At 48.4% G+C, this 20,986-nt stretch overlaps 2 long non-coding RNA genes across 3 annotated transcripts in view; one reads left to right on the forward strand and one right to left on the reverse strand.

The window, feature by feature from the left end:
• LOC103567297 (uncharacterized) overlaps positions 1-1,146 on the forward strand; it is a 48,599-nt gene extending 47,453 nt beyond the window's left edge. For both annotated transcript variants that reach the window (XR_011531026.1, XR_011531025.1), the window contains one exon: positions 91-1,146. This is a non-coding gene — a long non-coding RNA (uncharacterized lncRNA). The remainder of the gene's footprint in view (positions 1-90) is intronic.
• Positions 889-4,054, reverse strand: LOC139078184 (uncharacterized). The gene is made up of 2 exons (XR_011531024.1): positions 3,899-4,054; positions 889-1,150 (listed from the first exon to the last, which is right to left on the reverse strand). It is a non-coding gene; the product is annotated as an uncharacterized lncRNA (long non-coding RNA).
• Positions 4,055-20,986: the final 16,932 nt, after the last annotated feature.

A 20,986-nucleotide genomic window follows, 5' to 3' on the forward strand; every position in this document is an offset into this window, starting at 1 on the left:
TTCTTGCCAATGAGAAATGTTTTGTGAGACTTCTAGAAAATGTCTTAAAAGAGAGGGTATACATCTTATTCCTCTCTTCTTCTTTGCCAGGGGGAATTTGAGATGTGATGACTGGATCTCAAGCAGCCATCTTGGACCGTGTGGTGAATTAAAGATAGCTGCTGATTCTTTGGCTGTCCTTCCTTCGAGAGGAAGAGGCTATTTGGGAATCTGAATTTGGGCTGGCCTGTGACTTCTCGGGTCAACAGAGTATAGCAGAAATGATACTCTGCCAATTCAAGGCCCAGCCCTTAAGAGCACTGGTAGCTTCTGCCGTGGCCTCTTGGATTCATGAGCTGCCATGGAAAAATGTCAAACCACTCTGCTGGAGAGACCACCTGGAGAGGCCCTGAGACCACATGGAAAGGGGGAGGAACCCAGCTAGCTCAGCATTTCAGGTTTCCCCACCAAAGCCCCAGGAATCCTGGTAAAACCATCTTGACCCTCCAGACGAGCCCAACCATCAACTGAATACGACCAAGTGACTGGCTGATGCCCATGGATCAGAAGGATCACCCAGCTGAGCCCTGCCCAAATTTCTGACCCACAAAACTGTAGAAAATAATGAAATGGTGTTTTGGGGTAGTTTGTTAAGCAGCAATAAATAACCCGGACAGACCATAAAGCAGAAGCTGTTTGCTGAGTATGGTGCAACAGCTACACCAGCCCTGGTCTGGCCAGCTCCAGATTTCGTATTACCCAAGAAAAGGAAACCCTGTGTGTTTAAGCCTTGATGATGCCTCAGGCTACTGCTCACGGCCTCAGTTTCCCCATAATTGTTAAGTGGAGCATTAGCTCCTGCCCTGTGACCTCCTAAAGGGCCTGAGAGGACAAAGGAAGAACCAGGAAGAGAAGGCATTTTTCATGTAATATAAACATGCTTTAGACCAACGAGTGACACGCTCCGGCAGTCAGAGTAGATTTGACGTATTCGCGATGGGTGTGAGCTTCTCCTGAGCCAATTGCAATGGATTTTGGAGTCAGACGTATCAGGGCTGGAGGCTCAGCTCTGCTACTTTCTAACGTGATGAATTGGGCCAGTCACGAAATCTCTCCAAGCCTTAGTTTCCTCATCAATAAAACGCAGACGATGCTATTTCCCTTGTACAATCTGTGTGAGGATTAAGTTAAATGAGATTAATCCATCTCTTTGATAAATAGTGAGTATCTTTGGTGTGCTAGGCTAGACCCACTCCTGATACTGCTGGAGGCTGGGCCCCACTCACCCTCAAAATCTAAGTATGTAAACGTTATATATCAAGGTGATACACTGTTTTAAAAATGCCCTATCCTTCCCCTCCATGAATATAACTTCATAACGACCTGGAAGGCCGCGTTCAACTTGGAAATCGGATGCTCGTCAGACATCTGCACTGAAACGCAGAGGGCAGGGGGGAGCTGGCCCCATCCCCTGGCCCTCCAGCCTGCTCCCCTCCCTTCTCATGCCATCTCCGCCTCACACTGTGCAGACCTCACATGCAGGTGTGTAGACACCCCAGGCTGCCGGTCCATGCTCCCTTCCCCGCCCCATGCTCCGCACTGCCCTTTGGCTAAACCCTGGGCCTAGTGTTCTGCCTCCAGAGAACAAACTGGAAAGAGGCCTGCACAGGGCCAGGGTCCATTGGGACCTGGGGGCAGGGATCTCAGGGATCCTGGGAGACGGGAGTATGTCTAGAAAGGGGGCACAGGCTTGGGTGGGTATGTTACCTCGGCCCTGAAATGTACAGCTGGAGGAGGGCCAGAGGGAGGCCCTTTAAAACACGAGGACCAGAGTAGGGCCCCCCTTGCCTGGGTTTGAGTGGGGCGTACATCAGTGAATGAAGCAGACGCCATCCCTGACCCCTGAAACGCGGGGACCCATTCCTTCCGTCTGAGCCTCAGTCTCACCCCTGTCTGTAAGATGAGGGCTGAGCTGATCTGACATCTCCAAGTTTGTGCTGGGTACCAAGGTCTGGGGACTTGGTGAATGTCGGCCTGAATCTCCTAGAGGCCAGGAGATCAGGTGGGAGGGGGCGTGTTTCAGACCTGAGTGATCCACTTCCTCCTCCAACCCACGCCTGGCAGAGCAGGAAGGGCCTCCGCCATCTAGTCCAACCTGTTCACCCACGCAACACCTTCTGTGGCCATTACAGCACCATGACTTCTCATCACACCTGGAATAAAATCCCAGCTCCTTTCCAACGCCTGCCAAGCCCGTTCCACCGGCCTCTGGCCATCTGCCATCTCCTTTCCCACTGCCTGCTGTTGCTCACTCAGCTCCAGCCCCCTTGCCCTTCCTTATGTTTATGAAAAACAGAGTCTATTCCTTTCACCTCACCCCAGGGCCCTTGCCCCTACTGTCCCTCTGCCTGGAGCTCTCAGCTCTTTGCATGGCTGGATCCTCTCCTCATTCGGGCCTCAGCTTAGAGGGCCCCGTGACATAGAGATGCTCCCTGACACCCTTTTGAAAACAGCTGTCCTCTAGCCCCACTGCTCTCTTTACAATGTCACCATTTTACCTCCTTCCTAGCACAGCCGAAAGTGGTAGAATGGAGTGACTGAGAGGCCAACTGTCTGGCTGGCCCCTTGGCCCAGTGTTTCGCCCATTCGAATCCTGGGTTTCAAGCTATGCACAGCTCATCAGGCCATGCTGAGGCAGGTGGTGTCCCACACAGTAGAGCCAGAAGGACCTACAACTAGAATATACAACTATGTACTGGGGGGCCTTGGGGAGAAGAAGAAATAAAAGAAGATTGGCAACAGATGTTAGCTCAGGACCAATCTGAAAGAAAAAAATAAAGAGGCCAACTGTTTGAGTCCAAATTTGGTCTCCACCATCTACTGGACGCTTGAGTAAATTGTTCAACCTGTATTTCCCTGAATATATTATTCAACTTCTCATTTTCCTTGAATTGATGATTCAACCTCCATTTTCCCTTTTGTGAAGGGGGTGATAATTTATCTATCTCGTAGGTTTGTTGTGAGATTAGAGGAGCTAACACACATATTTATAGCATTTAGAACAGAGCCTGGCACAAGCAGTATATTTCTGCTTGCTATTATATTAACACTTGTTGTTATTTGAAATTATCTTGTCTATTTCCTTACTGTTTATTGTCTTCCTTCTCTCTCTCAAATGCAAACTTCCCACAGCGGTCTCCTTGCCTGCCCTGCTCCCCGCTGCCTCCCACAGTGCTTGGATAAACGAATTCCAACAAGGACCTAGCACTGCGCTGAGCTCTTATATACAACACCTCCCTGTGCAGATGGGGAAACTGAGGCAGGGGTGGAGTGGCCAGGAGCGAGGGCCTTCAGGGACCAGCCCCGCCCCGCGGCGCAGGGCGCTCTCCCAGGCGGGCTCAGAGACGCGATCGGAGCGCCGCTCCCGCCGGTTTCCGCGGCGCCGGCGTTTTTGTCCCCAGCGCATTCGTCTTTCAAGGCCCCACAGAAGCGGCGGTGGAAAAGCGGCCCGCAGTCCGCGTCAGCTGCGGTTCCGTCCTGTCGGTCCCCAATGCGCGAACAAAGGCATTTGCATGAAAACAGGAACTCCGTCTGCTGGAAGGACCCGTTTGGGGGTGCAGCCATGCGCTCCCGCGCCCCGCAGCTGTGCGCCGCTCCTCGGGCAGGGAAGGGAGCGGGGTGGGGGATCGGCCGGTGGGGCGGGGGCGCTGCCCACCGAGCCTGCAGACCGCCCCCTCCCTGGCCGGCAGAAACGGCCGTCTGGGCCGCGCGCGCTTCTGCCGACTCCTCTGGACTGTTTACGGAAGCGCGGGAGCAGGGCGCAGCCACCCGGGCACCCCGGCCTCGGACACCCGCCGCGCGGCGCGGGAGGAGCCGGGCAGCGGCGGCTCCAGGCCCCGGGTCCCAGCCCGCTCCTCACCTGTCCGACCCGGGCGCAAGAATGTCACAAGGCCATCTCCAGGGGGAAGCAGCTTCCTTGAGGGGTGCGCGCCTGGCACGCAGAAAGGGCTCCGTTGCCCCTTTCCAACGCTTTTCTCAGCCATCTCTCTTGAAATCCCCCCCGCGCCCCTCCCCCTCCACCCCCCCCACCCCCCCCCCCCCCCCCCGCAGGCCTTGGAGGCACAGGATGTGTCGACAGCAGGCGCTCAGGAGCAAGGGAAACGTGGATTCAAATCCTGCTCTGCTCCTTGCCAGCTCTGTTACCAGCTCTGCTTCTTAAGGCCTCAGCTTTCTCATCTGTAAAATGGGACCGAAAGTCTATAAGGTGCTTAGTTCAGTCAACGTCACAAATCAAATGCCTAATCAACCTTACAGTCGCCACTTCAGTTTACAGATGTGGAGTAGGTTCAAAGCAGGGAAGGGGCTTTTTCAAGGTCGCATGGTGGTAGTGGTGGTGGTGGTGGTGGGGGGGGGTCACTGGCAAACCCTCCAGGTCTCCTGAGTTTGGATTGTTAGTCTTCCCCAAATGATTCTATAGAGCCGAGTAGAGATGACAGGCAAGGAGCTGCGGGTCACCTCTCTCCCCTTCCCCAATGCTTCCTAGTGCCCTCCCAACGCCCAGAAGATGCACAGGCTTCCCCTGGGAACGGAAGGGTATGGCCGGCTGCTCCGGTGCCTGGAATGGGGTTCTGGGATGAGTTTTTCTCCCAAGTTGAAACCGTTTATTAATTAATTAATTAATTAATTAATTAATTAATTTATTTATTTCTTATTGTTTATTTTTAAATACGGGAAAGCCCCAGTCCTTTCTGTGCGAGCCAGCCTGTTCTTCGGGGCCCACCGGAATCTCTCCATACTTCCCAGCCCGGAAGGAAGCCTCATGCTGCCCTCCAGTGGCGGGCGAGGTTGTGTGGCTCCCGGGAAGCTGACAAACGGGGGCGCAGAGAAACAAGCTTCACCTGGCGCGTGGTGGATGGAGGTTGTCTGGAAGAGGGGGCAGAAAATACAGCCCGGTTTCCCCGCTGCTCTGTGCGGTCAGGATGGATCACAGGAATCCTGGGAATAGAGAATAGACTGAATTTGAAAGGCACAAGAGGTTTTTTTCATTCTGCTTTTTATTTTTGAATAGATAACACATTTACATGATTCAAAAGATAAAAAAAGACAACGTGAAAAGGAAGTCTCTCTTCTACTCTATTTCCCAGCCACCCAGTTCCCCTTCCTAGCCGTAGCCACTGTCATATGCTATTTGTGCATCCTCCAGCAAAAAGTCTATGCAAATGTAAATATTTTATAGGACCAGTGGCTTCCTCTTTATACTCTTTTGCATCTTGCTGCTTCACTTAAAAATGTATCATGGACTTTATTCCGTATTGATTCACACACAGCTGCCTCATGCTTTTAAACAGCTGCGTAATATTCCCTTTTATGGATTGCCTATAATTATTTGATCAGTCTTCTATTGATGAGGCTTTAACATTGTAACATTGTAATTGTAATCACAATGTTACAGCAAATAATCTTGTGCATATGCCAGGGTAGGAGTGAATCAGTTAGCTATTGCCATAAAACAAACAAAAGGCTTTAAACAGAAAGCTTTTGTTAACGCTCATGTGGATCATTGATGGCCCTGCTGATCTGGGCCAGGCTGGGCCAATTTTGCCTTGGTTCATTGTGTCCAGGATCAGAGGGCTGGTCTGCTGGGGGCTGGCTTGTCTAGGAAAGATGGGTTCAATCACATGTCTGACAGTTGGCTGGCTATCCACTGGGGTGAGAAGGAATGCCTGGGCCATGTGTCTCCACATCCAAGACCTCTGGGGTCTCCATGACTGGCATCGCATTCCATCACATCCTATTGGTCCAAGCAAATCACAGACTAGCCCAGAGTTAAGAGGTGGGGAAATGGAGACCACCTCTCCTCAGGAGGGGCGGCAAAGTCACATCGCAAAGGGTATGATGCAGGGGACGTAACTATTGTGGTCATGAAAAAATATATTTAAATAATGTTTTTATTTTATAATAGTTAGATTTACAGAAAAGTTGCAAAGACAGTTGCTATGTGCCCCTGCATCCAGTTTCCCTATTGTTAACATCTTGTGTCACTGTGGTGCATTTGTCACAACTAAAGAGCCAATAGTGACACATACGATTAGCTAAACTCCACCCTTTATTCAGATTTCATTAGTTTTTCCTTAATGTCTTTTTTCCGTTCCTGGATCCCCTCCAGAACCCATATTACATGTAATCCTCAGAGCTCCTTAGGCTCCTTTAGGCTGTGACAGCTTCTCACTTTCCTTGTTTTTGATGACCTTGACAGATGACCAGCACTCCTCAAATGGTCAGGTTTTCTGTAGAATGTCCCTCAATTTGAATTTGACGGGTGTTTTTCTCATGATTAAACTGTTTTTCTCTTGAGAATGACTGTGTCATTCTCAACACATTATATCAAGTTAACGTGCCATCAACATCGCTTAACATTAATGGTCTTAACCTTAATCACCTAACTGTCTGCCAGGCTTCTCCACTGGAATGTTCGTCTTTCCTTCCCCCTTTCCATGCTGTTCTCTGGAAAAGGAACACTACTATGCATAGCCCACACTTAAGAGATGGAGAGTTATTCTCCACCTCCTTGAGGAGGCAGTATCTATATGAGTTATTTGTAATTCTTCTGTTATTTTCTTATTCCATCATTTATCAATATAGACTCATGAGTATATTTATTTTATACTTTGCATCATCATCTAACACTATGGTGTATATTTTCTTGTTCAGATTGTTCTAGTTTTGGCTATTGGGACACATGTTGGCTCCTGTGTCCTTTTGACATACCTTCATAATTTCCTTTTTTTGAGCATTTCCTTGCTTTCTGGCTCTATTAGAGCCTGCACGCTCATCCAGGGTATTTTGCGCTCCAGCCCTGGAATCAACCACTTCTCTAAGGATCCCGGCTGCTTTTATGGGAGAATAGTATTAGAAACCAAGACATGTGCTTGTTGCTACTGGGGGCCACTCTCAGTGGGTGGAGCTAGGAAATATTTGTCTGTACACTAGCCTGTGCATATGCATAACTATAATTATGTCTATGTCTATCCATTAGTATCTATATTAAACTAAACACAAGTTCATGCTAATGTCTCCAACTCGAATCCATTCACATGGTTCATTCTATCCTTTTCTCCTTGCTTGTCTATAAGCCATCACTTCAACGGTGAGCAGCCTGCCTCCCACCATCTGCCATCCGTTTACTTACTGTTAAATTCTAGTACACGTGTTATGGGAGTTTCCATACTCCCTTGAGACGGAACTTTCCCAGCTAGAGTACAGTGCTCATGGACAGTTCTTTTGGTCTTTAGTGTTGTTTCCAGTTATTCCTAAAGTTCTTTAGGTCAGCATGTCTGTTCCGTACACTCTTCAGTGAGATTATGTGCTACATTTGTAATATAGTCAGATTCTTTTATAAAATCTACGTTCAGTAGAATTCACTCTTTGTGCTGTAAAGTTCTATGAGTTTTGACAAATGGATGGTCACGCATCCACTACGATAATGCCATGCAGAATCGTTTCTTGGTTCTAAAATATTCACAGTGCTTCACCTAGTCAACCATTGCCCTCTTTCCAAACCCCTGACAGCCACTGATCTGTTTTCCATCTCTGTAGTTTTACCTTTTCTTAATCGCATAAATGGAATCATATGGTATGTACCCTTTTGAGACTGGCTTCTTTCACTTAGCAATATGCTGTAAGATTCATCCCCACTGTTGTGTGGGTTAACAGCTTGCTCCTTTTGATTGCCGAATAGTATTCTGTAGTATGGATGTACCACTGTTTATCCGTTCAGCTATTAAAGGACATCTTTGTTGCTTCCACCTTTATTAGGCACATAAGGCTGATATAAATATTTGTGTGCAAGCTTTTGTGTGCACATATTTCTAATCAGTTTGATAAATGCCTAGGAGCACAACTGCTGGGTCATATGAGAAATCTATGATTAGCTTTATAAGAAACTGCCAAACGGTCTTCCAGAGTAACTGTACCTTTTTCCTTCCCGCCGGCAATGAATGAGAGTCCCCACTCCTCTGCATCTTCACCAGCTCCTGGTATTGACAGGTTTTCAGAATGTGCCTATTTGAATAGGCATGTGGTAGTGTTTTAATTTGCATTTTATTTTAATTTACGTTTCCTTAATGACAAATGGTGCTGAGAATCTTTTCATATGCTTATTTGCCACCTGGATATCTTCTTTGGTGAGGTGTCTGTTCATATCTTTTCCCCGATTTTAAATTGGGTTTTTCATTTTCTTATTGTTGAGTTTTAAAAGTTTTTTGCATATTCTGGATAAGATCTTTTATCAGATGTATGATTTGCAGATGTTTACTCCCATTCTGTGGCCTCTTTTTTCATTCTTTTAACCCTGTCTTTTACAGAGCAAAATTTTAATAAAGTCCGACTTATTGATTTTGTCTTTCATGGATTACGTTTTTGGTATTGTGTCTAAAAACTCATCACCAAACCAAAGTCAAGCAGATTTTTCTCCTGTGTTTCCTTTGAGAGTTGTATTGTTTTGTGCCTTACTTTTAGGTCTATGCTCTATTTTGAGTTCCGTTTAGTTACTTTTCATGTATGATGTAAGGTCTCTGTCGAGAATCTTTTTCTTTTTCTTTTTTGTGTGTGGACATCTAATTTTTCCACCACTAGTTGTTTAAAGACTGTCTTTTCTCCATATAATTTTAATCTTTCAAACTTTATTGTCTTGTTTCCTGTCCTAATATATAGTATCCTGGAGAATGTGTTAACATTAGAATCTTTAACATATTAGTGATAGTTATTTTAAATGCCCTGTCTGATAATTCCAACATCAGTATTATATCTGAGTCTGCTTCTGATGATTGTTTTGTCTCTTCAGTCTATAGTTCTTCTTGCCTTTTGGCTGAATAATGGACCTTGGGATGAGAAGATTAGCCTGGATTATCCATGTAGGCTCTAAATACAATACAACCACATATCTTCTTAGAAGAGGGAGGCAGGGGCGACTGACACACAGAAGAGAAGGTGGTGTGACTGTGAAGACAGAGAATAGAGTGATTTAACTGTAGGCCAAGGAATGCCAGCAGCTACCAGGAGCTAGAGGAGGCGAGAAAGGGATGCTCCCCAGAACCCTAAAGGGAGGGCAGCCCTCCCGACATTTTGATTGCAGCCTGAGGATACTGATTTTGGATTTCTGGCCTCCAGAACAGTAAGAGAATAAATTCCTATTGTTTTAAGCCACCAGGCTCCTTCAATGTGTTACAGCAGCCTTGGGAAACTAATACAGCATGCTTATAAATTTTTGTTGAAAGCTGGACACATTGTATAGGATGATAAATACGGAGGTAAATAGACTGTAAGTATGAGAATTGATGTTAATCTTGCTAGGCATTGGGCTGCATTTAAGGCTTGTGGTAGCTCTAATCACCGGGGGCTTTCGGGTCCTCTGTGTCCTTGTTTTCTCTTCCCTTTCAGCTCTGGAGCTTCCCTTTGTACAGCTCCTTGGAGAGAGTCTGTATCTTGAGCTCTTGCAGCTGTAATCCGCTATTATAACGGAGCCTTATGTGGTGGTGGAGTGGGGCAGAGGGAGGGCATTCTCTAATCTTCTTTTTTTTTTTTTTTTGAGGAAGATTAGCCCTGAGCTAACTCTTTTTGCTGAGGAAGACTGGCCCTGAGCTAACATCTGTGACCATCTTTCTCTACTTTATATGTGGGACGCCTACCACAGCATTGGCATTGGCGTGCCAAGCGGTGCCATGTCCGCACCCAGGATCCAGACCAGCAAATCCTGGGCCACTGAAGCAGAACATGCGCATTTAACCACTGCGCCACCAGGCCAGCCCTCTAATCTTCTAATTAAGTCTTTTTCCTGGTCTTCCTTCTCTTCTCAGAGGTGTGGCCTTTGGAAGTATTTCTGTTCCCCTTCCAGGGGTGGAGCCCCTCCCCTTCCCCACTTCTGGTCCCTTCCCCAGGTATAGCATCCCAGCCTATTTCCTTTACCATCTATGGCTTTTATATATTTTTTTTCATTAGGTGAGACTGGAAGTCTGGAGAGGGCTGGAGTGGTGCCGAGTTCCTTTTGTCTTGGCTGGGATAAGGTCTTGGAATTGCCCTCTGACAAAACATCCTTTCCACTGGAGATTAGGGAGGAGGGTCTGGGAGGGCTTCACCGGGGCTGCTCTGCCTCCGCCTGCCAGAGCCGCATGGGGAGCACTCTCAGATCCTCCCCATTGGAACAGGTGAGGTTCCTGGAGGAAAAATCTACGAAAGTATGAGGTCTTCCCCCACCCCCCCCCAATGACTGGGTCCCCCCAGCAGCTTCTCACTCTTACCTCAGCCCACACTCACCCTTCAGCAGCTCAGCAGAATCACTCCTTAAGTGTCCCCCCGATTTATGGCATTGCTACAGTTTCCTCATCTTTAAAATGGGAACAATAATAGTACCTACCACATAAGGTTAGGAAAATAAAATAAATCAATACATGTGAAGTGCTTAGAAGAATATCAGGCACAAATCAGGTGCACAATAGAGATAGGCCGGTATTAATACTTCTATGTGCTACACGCTGTGATAAAAGTGTTATAATTTTAGTCATTAATAAGACTAACAAATGACCATGGAGGTTTGGCGCATTCTCAGCAATGCTCAAGGTATGTCAGGGAATCTCAATTAGTTTAGGGCACAGCTGGAACCCTGCGTGTGACACCGAGTCTGCTTTCTAGGAGGAGTGGCATCAGGGACAGGATTTGGGTGGGTGGTGTCATAAGTGATGAGAAACGAGGCTGGAGACATAGAATGGGCCAGACAATGAAAAACATTTTCTGTCACGTCATCCTGTAAGCAGGGGAAAGCCCATGGAGATTTTCACTCTGGGAAATTTTTATTCTTAGCATTTACGATTCCCCAGTTGCAAAACTCTGAGTCTATGTGTCAAAGTCTTTATGATTCCAAGATTATAGTCCTTTGATTTTGTGACCCTTAATATTTCTTACTTGCTCTAGTTAGATTGCTATAAAAAATGGCCACAATAGGGACTTCTGGTTTCAACTCCAACATGTAAAGAGCTTGAAGGTCATCGCTCCTGTTTTTACAACACAAAAAAGTTGGAGAAGCTGAAAACCCAATGACTTTTCTTGAATCCATCAGAGAGCTGAGTTTGCAAGGCAAACAGCCACTCCAAAATCTGGGGAGTCAGGTGCATCCAGAGATGGGGCACCCCAGACAGGGTTGGGCGAAACGTGCACCAATCTTAGCCCAGTGCTGACTGAGGCACGTGCCCCCCGCGCTGTAATTGTCTGTTCCAACGTCTGTCTCCATCAGGGACTTGAGGGCAGGAACGGATTCCGATTTATCTCTGTGCCCCTAGCACCCATCATGGCTTAGAAGAGGCATTAAATAAATGTGAAGTAAATGAATGAAAAAGGAATAAATGAATCTTAGAATGCTGTTCTCATAATTTCATACATAAAATCTAAGAGCCTTGCCTCACATAACTGCAAAGTTGGAAGGATCTCAGAACCCAGCTTCCCGTGGATGTCAGTCTTTTTGCCTACCACCCACAGTGAGTAACGCGCTTTATGTTGCCATCCTGTGCAAACGCACACACACACGCGCGCATACACACTCACACGCTGGAAGTTTCAAGAAGCAGGACTTTCCCTTACTGTGTGGGATAAACTCAGATCTTTATTTCCTCTTCTCTTCTCTTCTCACTTCTTCTTTCCTCTCCTATCTTTCCCATTTTTAAAAAACGCTGCTTTAGGTCCACTAAATTGATTCATAACCTGTGACTGCGTTGTGGCCTGTGGTTAGAAAAACACTTCTCTGGTCCAGCATCTCAGCCTGAATCTGCCTCCAGCATCCCTGACGGGAGGCCTGTACTTGCTCACTCCTGGAGGGGAAGTTCCCCGTCAGAAGTTGAGAGTTTCATTGCTGGACAGCAGTGGTTGTTAGAAAGTCCTATCTCTTAAGTCAAAACGAACCTCCCTGTAACTTCCCCGTTGGCCCCGGCTGGCTTGCTGGTCTCTCCGGCTGTATCTTCCTAGGGAAGTCACTTCATCTGGCTGAGCTCACTGTCTCCCCCCTGCTCCCACACATGCGCCCTGCCTAAGTGCATTGCGCCTAAAAGTCCACCATCAAACCAATCTTTGGGGTTAAGGCCTTGGTCTTCACCGGTCCTCTCCCGTCTTTGGACTCCGGGGTCACTGGAGTCAGTCCATCCGTAGAGGCTGGAGTCTTCAGCTCCTGGAGCAGAGAAGTGTGTTGGGGCTGTGGAATATCAAAGAGTCTGAGGGGTGGAGGGAGGGTGGTGCTGGTGATGTCAGAGACGCGGATGCCGCGCAGGGGCCCCGCAAGTGTCCTCGGTCCTGGCACACAGCAACCTCTTACCCGCTTCATCATGCCTGCTCCCTCTGGGCTACTTTGCCTCCCCTCCCCTCAGAAGGCCAAGGGCAGGGGCAGCACAGGCCACATAATTAGCAGACCCTCGTGCAAACTGAGAATGCTGGGCCCTTGTTCAAAAATCATGAAGTGTTTCAAGACAGTGAGGGCAGAGCAGTTAATCAAGCGTGCGCCCTCTGAGTGCGGGCCCTTGAGGCTGCAGGGTCAGACACCCACCCCGTGACCCTGGCATTTGGCCCAGAGGCAGGCTCAGGAGCCATGTCTAAGTGAGGCCTGGGACCCCAGAGGGCAGGAAATGAAACCGAGGCCCATGAATATTCAGGGAAGAAGGTCCTTAGAGATCCCCAGGCCCCAGCCCCTCATGTCCAGTTATAGAATCTGACTATAGAGACCCAGAGAAATGGCCCAAGGTCACCCTGCAAATTGGTGGCAGAGCCAGATGGCAGCCTTGGGACCCTCCCTCTCTTTCCTCTCCATTCTTTCTGGAGTTGTTCTCATCCTATGCGTGTCTTTAGAAACCGTTCACATGCTGACAGTTTGCAAATGTCTGTACCCCCTACCCACTATCCATCTCTCTCCTCAAGCTCCCTGCTCCTGTGTCCAGCTGTCCACAGCTACAGGGGCCTCCTGCTTCCTCTCCTCCCCCCGCTTCCTCCCTGACCCTCCTCCCTTCCATTCCCCAACAGCCGCCAGAGTGTGACTTATTAATTTACAAATCGGACCCTGCCACGCCTCTGCTCTCAGCCCACTGATGCATTGCACACAGATTACAATTCAACCTCGTTACTACGGGCGGGCGGCGAGATCAGGCCCTGCGGCTTCTCGCATGATCGTCTGCCCCCTCCCCTCTGCTCCCACACGGTGACCTTGCAGGTGCTCAGACGCCCCAGCTCATGCCTGCCCTGCATGCCGCCTTCCTTCTCTGGAAGGCTTTTCCCCCAGTTCTGCCCGTGGCTCCCTCCTCCCTTCCTTCAGAGCTCCGCTCACGAGCCCCTCCCCTTGAGGTCTTCCTGTGCGCGCTGTCCCAAACACACCCCAGCTCTCCCTCTCTCCTGCCTTCTTTATTTTCCTCGATACCAGTTAACCCCCCTGAAGTTCCATTGCACATTTGTTCCTTTATTTTCAGCCTCCCCCCTAGAACGTGGCTGCCTTGAGGGTGGAGGCCTGTCTTGCTCACTGCTCAGTTGCTCAGCAGCTCGAAGAGTGCCTGGCGCATAATTGACGCTCTTCCAAGAGCTGTTGTAGGCGTGAATAAACCGATAAAGAAATGAATTCGCTTAGCAAACATGCGTTCAGAGGCTACTCCGAGTCAAGGGCAGTGCTGAGTCCTGAGGACTCAGACATGGAGCAAAAGGACATGAAGGGTCCCTCCCCTCAAGGAGTCGGGTCACCATCTTGGGGAGAGATGGATCTTTGGGGAGCAGCAGAGTGACAGGAGGCGCCTGTCTGAGCTGAGTGTGAGCCCGTCTGAGACGAGGGGTCAGGGTGAAAGATAATGGGCCCCTGCAGCAAGGGCCTGGATTTTAGGCACTGTCGATGTCCGTTTTCTGAGGAGTTGGGGCCTCTCTGTCCCTCTCTGTGCCTGCAGCCCATGAGGCCCGGGCTGAAGCCCACACTCATGATGAGGGCTCTTGGGGCCCCAGACCCCACAAGAGGCTGAGCTTGCGGACTGGGTGAGATCCGCTTCCTGCTGGCGCTGGGATGGGGAAGAAGACCGGCTTGCCTCTGCCAGAGGAAACCAAGCCTCGCCTGGTGGGCACGGGGCCCAGCCTGGGGGACCCCGGCGGGCACCTTGGAAGTCAGACCACCCCTCAGAGGACTCCAGTCTCCCCACTTCTCCCTGAGCCTTCCAGCCTCAGGGGACAGGCCGCCCATGGCTACCCAGCCCCTGTAGCCCTGCCCTGGTGTGGCCAGTGTCCTCCTTCGCTGCAGATGGGGTGACTGAAGCCAAAGGGCTGATGCAAGGGCCCTTGAAGGCAAAGTCACTGCCTCCAGGAAGCCTTTTGTGCCTTTTCATTGGTGTTGCTTCCTTCCTTTCCTTACCTCCATAGCACACACCCTCTCTTGTTTATTTATCCAAGTATCCATCCATCCAGTCAACAAACATTCATTGAACACCTACTATGCGCCTGGCACTAACTCACAGTAGAGATGGAGAACATGGTCCCTGCACTCACAGACCTTACAGTCTAATGAGGGAAAGAGTCACATTGCAACCACAGTCATGCACTGCCTAACGGGGTTTCCATTAACCATGGACCACATATACGATGGTGGTCCCATAAGATTATAATGCAGCTGAAAAATTCCTATCGCCTGCTGATGTCATAGCCATAGTCGCATCGTAGTGCAGCACATAACTCACATGTTTGTGGTGATGCTGGTGTAAACAAACACCACTCTGCCAGTCACACACAAGTATAGCACATACATTTATGTACAGTACATAATACTTGATAATGATAATAAACGACTAGGTTACTGGTTTATGTATTTACTACACTATACTTTTTATCGTAAAAAGTGAAACAGGGGCTGGCCTGGTGGCATAGTGGTTAAGTTCATGCGCTCTGCTTTGGTGGCCCAGGATTCACAGGTTCAGATCCCGGGCATGGACCTACACACCACTCATCAAGCCATGTTATGGCAGCATTGCACATACAAAATAGAGGAAGGTGGACACAGGTGTTAGCTCAGTGACAATCTTCCACAAGCAAAAAGAGGAAGAGTGGCAACATATGTTACCTCAGGGCCAATCTTCCTCACCAAAAAATAAAAAAAAAAAAGTTAAACAATGTGCCATCTTATGCTGCCAGGAGCCTCATACATCTCTTGTTTACTGAATCTCTTGATGGCATTGTTTCCTCTTGTGCTTGATTTAATCTCAGGTTATTTTGTTCATATGGCCCCTAAAATCTACTGCTATTGTTGCCAGGAAGAGGCCATGTTGAGTGATTGACCTGGAAACAAAATTAAAAGTGATTAAGGACAACAAAAGTGGAAAATCAGTGATGGCTATTGCTCTCCAGTCAGGCACGTCCCCTCCACTATAGCTACGATGTTGAAGAACAGGAAGAAAGTGATGGAAGCTGTTACAGGATCTGCTTCTGTGAAGGCAATGAGACTACCCAAAATTTGAGAAGGGCCTATATCAGACATGGAGAAACTTCTAGTGACCTGGATTGAAGACCGGACACAGAAGCGTGTCCCTCTCAGCACAATGACAATCACAGCCAAAGCAAAAGCTTGTTTGTGATGTTGAACGAAAACGCTGGACCCGACTACAGTGTTGAATTTACTGCCAACTCTCAGTGGTTTAAACAATTCGAGAATGATTACTCATCACATAATGTGAAAGTGAGGGAGAGTCTGCGAGAGCTGGTGTGAAGGCAGCTGAAGAATTTTGGAAAATTCTAGACAAGCCTGACTGTTGAGGAAAATCTCTTGCCAGAGCAAATATTCAATATGGATGAAACTTCCCTATTCTGGGAAGGGATGCCTAAAAGGACTTTCATCCATAAGGAGGCCAAGTCAGTGCCAGCTTTCAAAGCTTTTAAGGAGAGGATAACAGTCTTGCTTGGGGCAGAGTTGCAGGTTACAAATTGAAACCCCTTGCGATCTGGCACAGCGAGAACCCCAGGGCCTTCAAGCATATCAGTAAACACACAGTGCCAGTGTACTACAGGAGCAATGAGAAGTCATGGATGACCCAGCTCCTCTTCCAAGATGCCCTCCTGAATTGCTGTCCATGAAATGGAGAAGTACTGTTTGGAGAATAACGTACCTTTCAAGATTTTGCTTACTGTTGCCAATGCCCCTGGACCTCCTCCTTTTATTGGTGATCTTCATCCCAATATCAAAACGGTGTTTCTCCCTCCAAACATGATCTCTTTGATCCAACCAATGGATCAAGGACTTATAGCAGCTTTTAAGGCCTACTGCCTGTGGAGGACCTATGCCCAGGCTATTGCTGCGACTGAGGAAGACACTGAGAAGACACTGACGCAGTTCTGGAAGGATTACAACATCTGTGACTGCATCAAGAACCTTGCTTGGGCTTGGGGTGATGTCACCGAGGAGGTATGAATGGCACCTAAAAGAAGACACTCAAAAGGTTTGTCCATGATTTCAAGGGATTTTCCAAGGATGAGGAGGTTGTGAAAATCAACAAGGCTGTGGCTGAGATGGCAAACAACTTAACCAGGGTGTGGCTGAGGATGACGCTGAGGAGCTCCTAGAGGTGGTTCCTGAGGAAGTGACTAATGCAGAGTTGGTACTGGAACAGGAACTCAGAGATGTGGGAGAGGCAAGAGAAAAGGAAACTGCAGGAGAAGAAAAAGAAGCACTCCCAAGAAAACTCACAGTGAAGGTTTAGCAGAAGCTTTTTCAGACCTCAACAAGCTCCTTAAAAAATTTGAAAACATGGACCCCAACACCGAAAGGTTTTCATTAATAGAGAGGAATGTTCATGTTGTATTATCAGCTTTAAAGCAAATCTATGATGAAAAAAGAAAGAAACCAAGCAAACCACCACGGACATATTTCTGAAAAGAGTGACACCTCCTCAAGGAAAGCCTCAGGCAGGTCCTTCAGGGAGTGTTCCAGAAGGTGGCCCTTTTATCATAGGAGATGACAATTTCGTGCCTGTTATTGCCCCTGAAGACCTTCCAGTGGGACAAGATGTGGAGGTGGAGACAATGATATTGACGATCCTGACCTTATGTAGGCCTAGGCTAATGTGTGTGTGTCTTCGTTTTAATAAAAAATTTTAAAAAGTAAAAAAACAAAAAATTTTAAAGATAGGAAAAAACTTGTAGAATAAGGATATAAAGAAAGAAAATATTTTTATATGGCTGTACAATGTGTTTGTTTTAAGCTGTGTTGATACAAATGAGTCAAAAAGTTAAAAAAAATTAAAAATTTTATAAAGTAAAAAAGATACAGTAAGCTAAGGTTAATTATTGAAGAAAGAAAAATATTTTTTATAAACTTAGTGTAGCCTAAGTGTTTATAAAGTCTCCAGTGGTGTCCAGTAATGTCCTAGGCCCTCACATTCACTCCCCACTCACTCACTGACCCACCCAGAGCAACTTCCGTCCTGCAGGCTCCATTCATGGTAAGCGCCATACACCTGTGTACCATTTTTTATCTTTTATACTATACTTTTATTGTATCTTTTCTACGTTTAGATATGTTTAGATACACAAACACTTACCATTGTGTTACTGTTGCCTGCAGTATTCAGAACAGTAACATGCTGTATAAGTTTGTAGCCATGAGCAATAGGCGGGACCATAGAGCCTAGGCGTGTAGTAGGCTATACCATCTAGGTATGTGTAAGTCCATGTTTTGATGATGAAATCCCCTAACTACACATTTCTCAGAACCTGTCGCCATCAAGTGACACGTGACTGTAATTGCAAATTAAAAATTAAATACAGCTGTGATAAATGCTATACACAAGGAGTCCCAAAACCTATGGGGGCGTCAGAGTAGAGAAGCCTTTCCTGAGGAAGGAAGTTTCCCCCAAGACCGTGCTGTCCAATATCACAGCCACTGGCTACGTGTGGCTCTTGAGCACTTCAAATGTGACTGGTGCCACGCAGGAAGGAAATTTTTAATTGTATTTAATCTCAATTAATTGAAATTTAAGTTAAAAAAGTGGAAGCAGAGTAATATAGGTATATATTCAGTTAAACACAACTTTATCATTTTGGTAGGACTACGTTTCACTTTGTTGAAAATTTCCAAGACTAAACGAAAAAGTAATGTAAAATATCACAGTGTTTTTTATATTGCTTGCATGTTGAAATGATAGGATTTCAGATATTGGGTTAAATAAAATGTATTAGTTAAAATTAATTTCACCTGTTTCTTCTTACTTTTTCAGCGTGGATACTAGAAAATCTACAACTCCCTTCGTGACTCGCACTGTTTCTTTGGATGGAGCTGAGCTAAGAGCAGAAAGGCATGTGGGAGGAGTTGGCAGGTGGAGGAAGCGAGAAGAGCATGCAGGGCTGGATCCATTTCTTAGGATAGAAACTCACATTTATTTAGCTCCTGTTTTATGCTTAGGACTTTAGACTTCACCTGCATCAGACTCAGTCACAGAGAGACGTCACCAGCCTGTTGTGACAGATGAGGAGACTGAGGCTCAGCCTCGACCGAGGTCCGGTGGCTGCTGTGACCGCTTCCTTGAAGTCCGCGCTTTGCAGGGGCCCAGCCTGAACTGGCTTTCTTGATCTCTGAGCACTGCTTTCACCTCAGCTCTGTCAAATTTCTCCTTCCTGCCTCTCTCTGGCCTCTTAGGCAGAGCCCACGATTCTGGAAACATGCAGAAGGGAACCATGGATGAATCATATGAAACTTTTATGAAGAAGCTGTTCTGGGTCAGGCCCTGTTTAAAGAGCAGTCTAAACGAGGCTGGTTCCAAACATCAGCATCGCACCCTCCTTCCCTCCGCACAGCCAGGCTGCCCCCAGGTCTCTGCCGAGGGATCTGGAAGGGGTGGAGGAGAAGCCTTCTTCTGTTCCCCCTCCCTTCCCTGAATCGGGTCCCAGGCGTGCATCCTTTGGCGGGCCCTGTGTGCGTGCAGGTGTGTGTGTGTACGTGCTGTGTGTGTTGTAGGGGGTGCCTGGTCTGATCCAGCTCCACAGCTCCTGCCCCTCGAGCCTATGTTGCCATCTCTTGCTTCTGGGACCATCTTGAATGGGCTGTAGACAGGATGCTCTGAGCTCCGCTACCTTCTGCCCTGGGGGGCTCTCCGAGGACCTTGCCCGCTGCCACTCTGCATAGGGGAAGTTCAGGCTGCTCCCCTGCTGTCTCTTTTCAGTTCCTTTTTCTCCTGCTCAGCGCAGCAATTCCACTGTCTGCCTCAGAAGACACCTGTGGGAGGAGGAGCCGGCCTCCTCTCCCTGCAGGCATTCCCGTCTCTAGGAGTTATCTTCTCGGGAGGCCTTGCTTGGCTGAAGTGCTGATGGGGTTGCGAAGGGAGAGATTCCACAGCAGTCTCCCCCAGGCTGACCAGTCCCCCCACAGTTATCTGAGTGTACAGAGCACAGGGGAGATGGGATGGCTGGGGGCACAGGTGGGATTTTGCTGCTTTTTATCAGCCTTGAGAACATACCTGGCCCCAAAGGTTCATTCATTATTACTTAGTACCTACTCTGTGCCCAGCACGGTGCTGGGTGCTGATTACAGCCATGAGTGAAAGACAGCAATCCTCACAGCCAATCGTTTTTCACGGGGAAACAGAGAAAAACAACTAAGTGTATATGGCAGGGCTGGCCATCGGGAAGCCAAATAGAGCAGAGTAAGGGGATAGAGAGGGACCAAGGGGAGAGGCCAGGGCAATGGCTGCTGTGTTTAACATTTATCTTCCCCTAACTGGGAGCCTAATAGACAATTCTGGGCCACAGGAGGAGCCCAGGACGATGTTGTGTGAGCCTAGTAAAGTGGTGAGGCAGGGGCTGGGTTTCTCAGACTGTGCATTTTCTTTTATTTGGTCGTATACATCCAGGTCCACTTCACCAACGTTTGCTGGACCACATCCCATCCACTCTGTTGTTCCAGAAGCCATCCCGTGTCTGTTCAGCCTGGAGGAGGCCCAACACCTCAGAGGGAGCTCTGTGGCTCGCAGCTCGCAGTGGAACCCAGCCCCTCCCACTCTGGCTCGAGGGGCATCAGATAGTCAGCACCCAAGCCAAAGGCAGCAGACGCCTCCCCGGCTGGAGAGCTCAGGCCTGCAGGTTTGGGGTTTGGAAGGAGGCCTAGGCCATAGCAACCACTTCTCTCACTGTGGCTCAAACCACTGCTCCAGGCCTGGGGGTGGGTGGGTGGCCAGAAAGCATGTGGCCTGCCCCAGGCTGTCAGGAGACCAGGCAGTGGCTTCCGGGCTCATGTAGAGCCTCATCCTGGGGTTGGTACCTAGCATGCACCAGAGACTCTGTGAGACTTCTGCTGTGACTGCCACACCTGGGCAGGCCCTGGGTGCCCTCCTGCCCGCCCTTCTCCTGGGACTTGCAGGTGAGTCTGAGTCTTGACCACAGAGACCCTCAGAGCAGGCAGGAGACCCTCAGGGATTACCGATCCAGCCACCTTGTGTGCAGGCAGGAGACCGAGGCCCAGAGCCCAGAGGACCTGGCCGAGCTGTGTACCTGCCTGCCAGGGGGCTGTTCTGCATCTTTTCTCCAGTGTGGACCTTGTGAGAGATGGAGATGATGGGAGCTTGGGGTCAGGATGAGAACAATGTGACACGATGGCAAGGGGCCAGGGGTTGAAAGAGGAGCCCTCCTCCCACCCAGCCTCCCTGACATCAGCTCTGGTCTGGGTGGCCACCAGATCTAGGTCAGAAATGGTGTGAGGGTGGGAAAGATGGAGGGAGAGAGGAACTCCTTGAGTGATGACCTGAAGTCAGGTAGACCCGCTTAACATCCCTTCTTATCCACTGACAGGTCACTGTGTGACCTTGTGCAAGTCACTAAACCTCTCTGAGTCTCTGTTTCTTCTTCTGGCAAGTGGGGACAATAATACCAGCCTTCCATGGCTGGGATGCAGATGAAAATGTGCATACACACCTGAAAGCATTTTATAAACCACAGGGTGCTCCGTGCAGGTGGGGTGATGATTATCAGAGGACAGGAG

Source organism: Equus przewalskii, chromosome 21, assembly GCF_037783145.1.
Source record: "Equus przewalskii isolate Varuska chromosome 21, EquPr2, whole genome shotgun sequence".
Classification (NCBI taxonomy): Eukaryota; Metazoa; Chordata; class Mammalia; order Perissodactyla; family Equidae; genus Equus; species Equus przewalskii.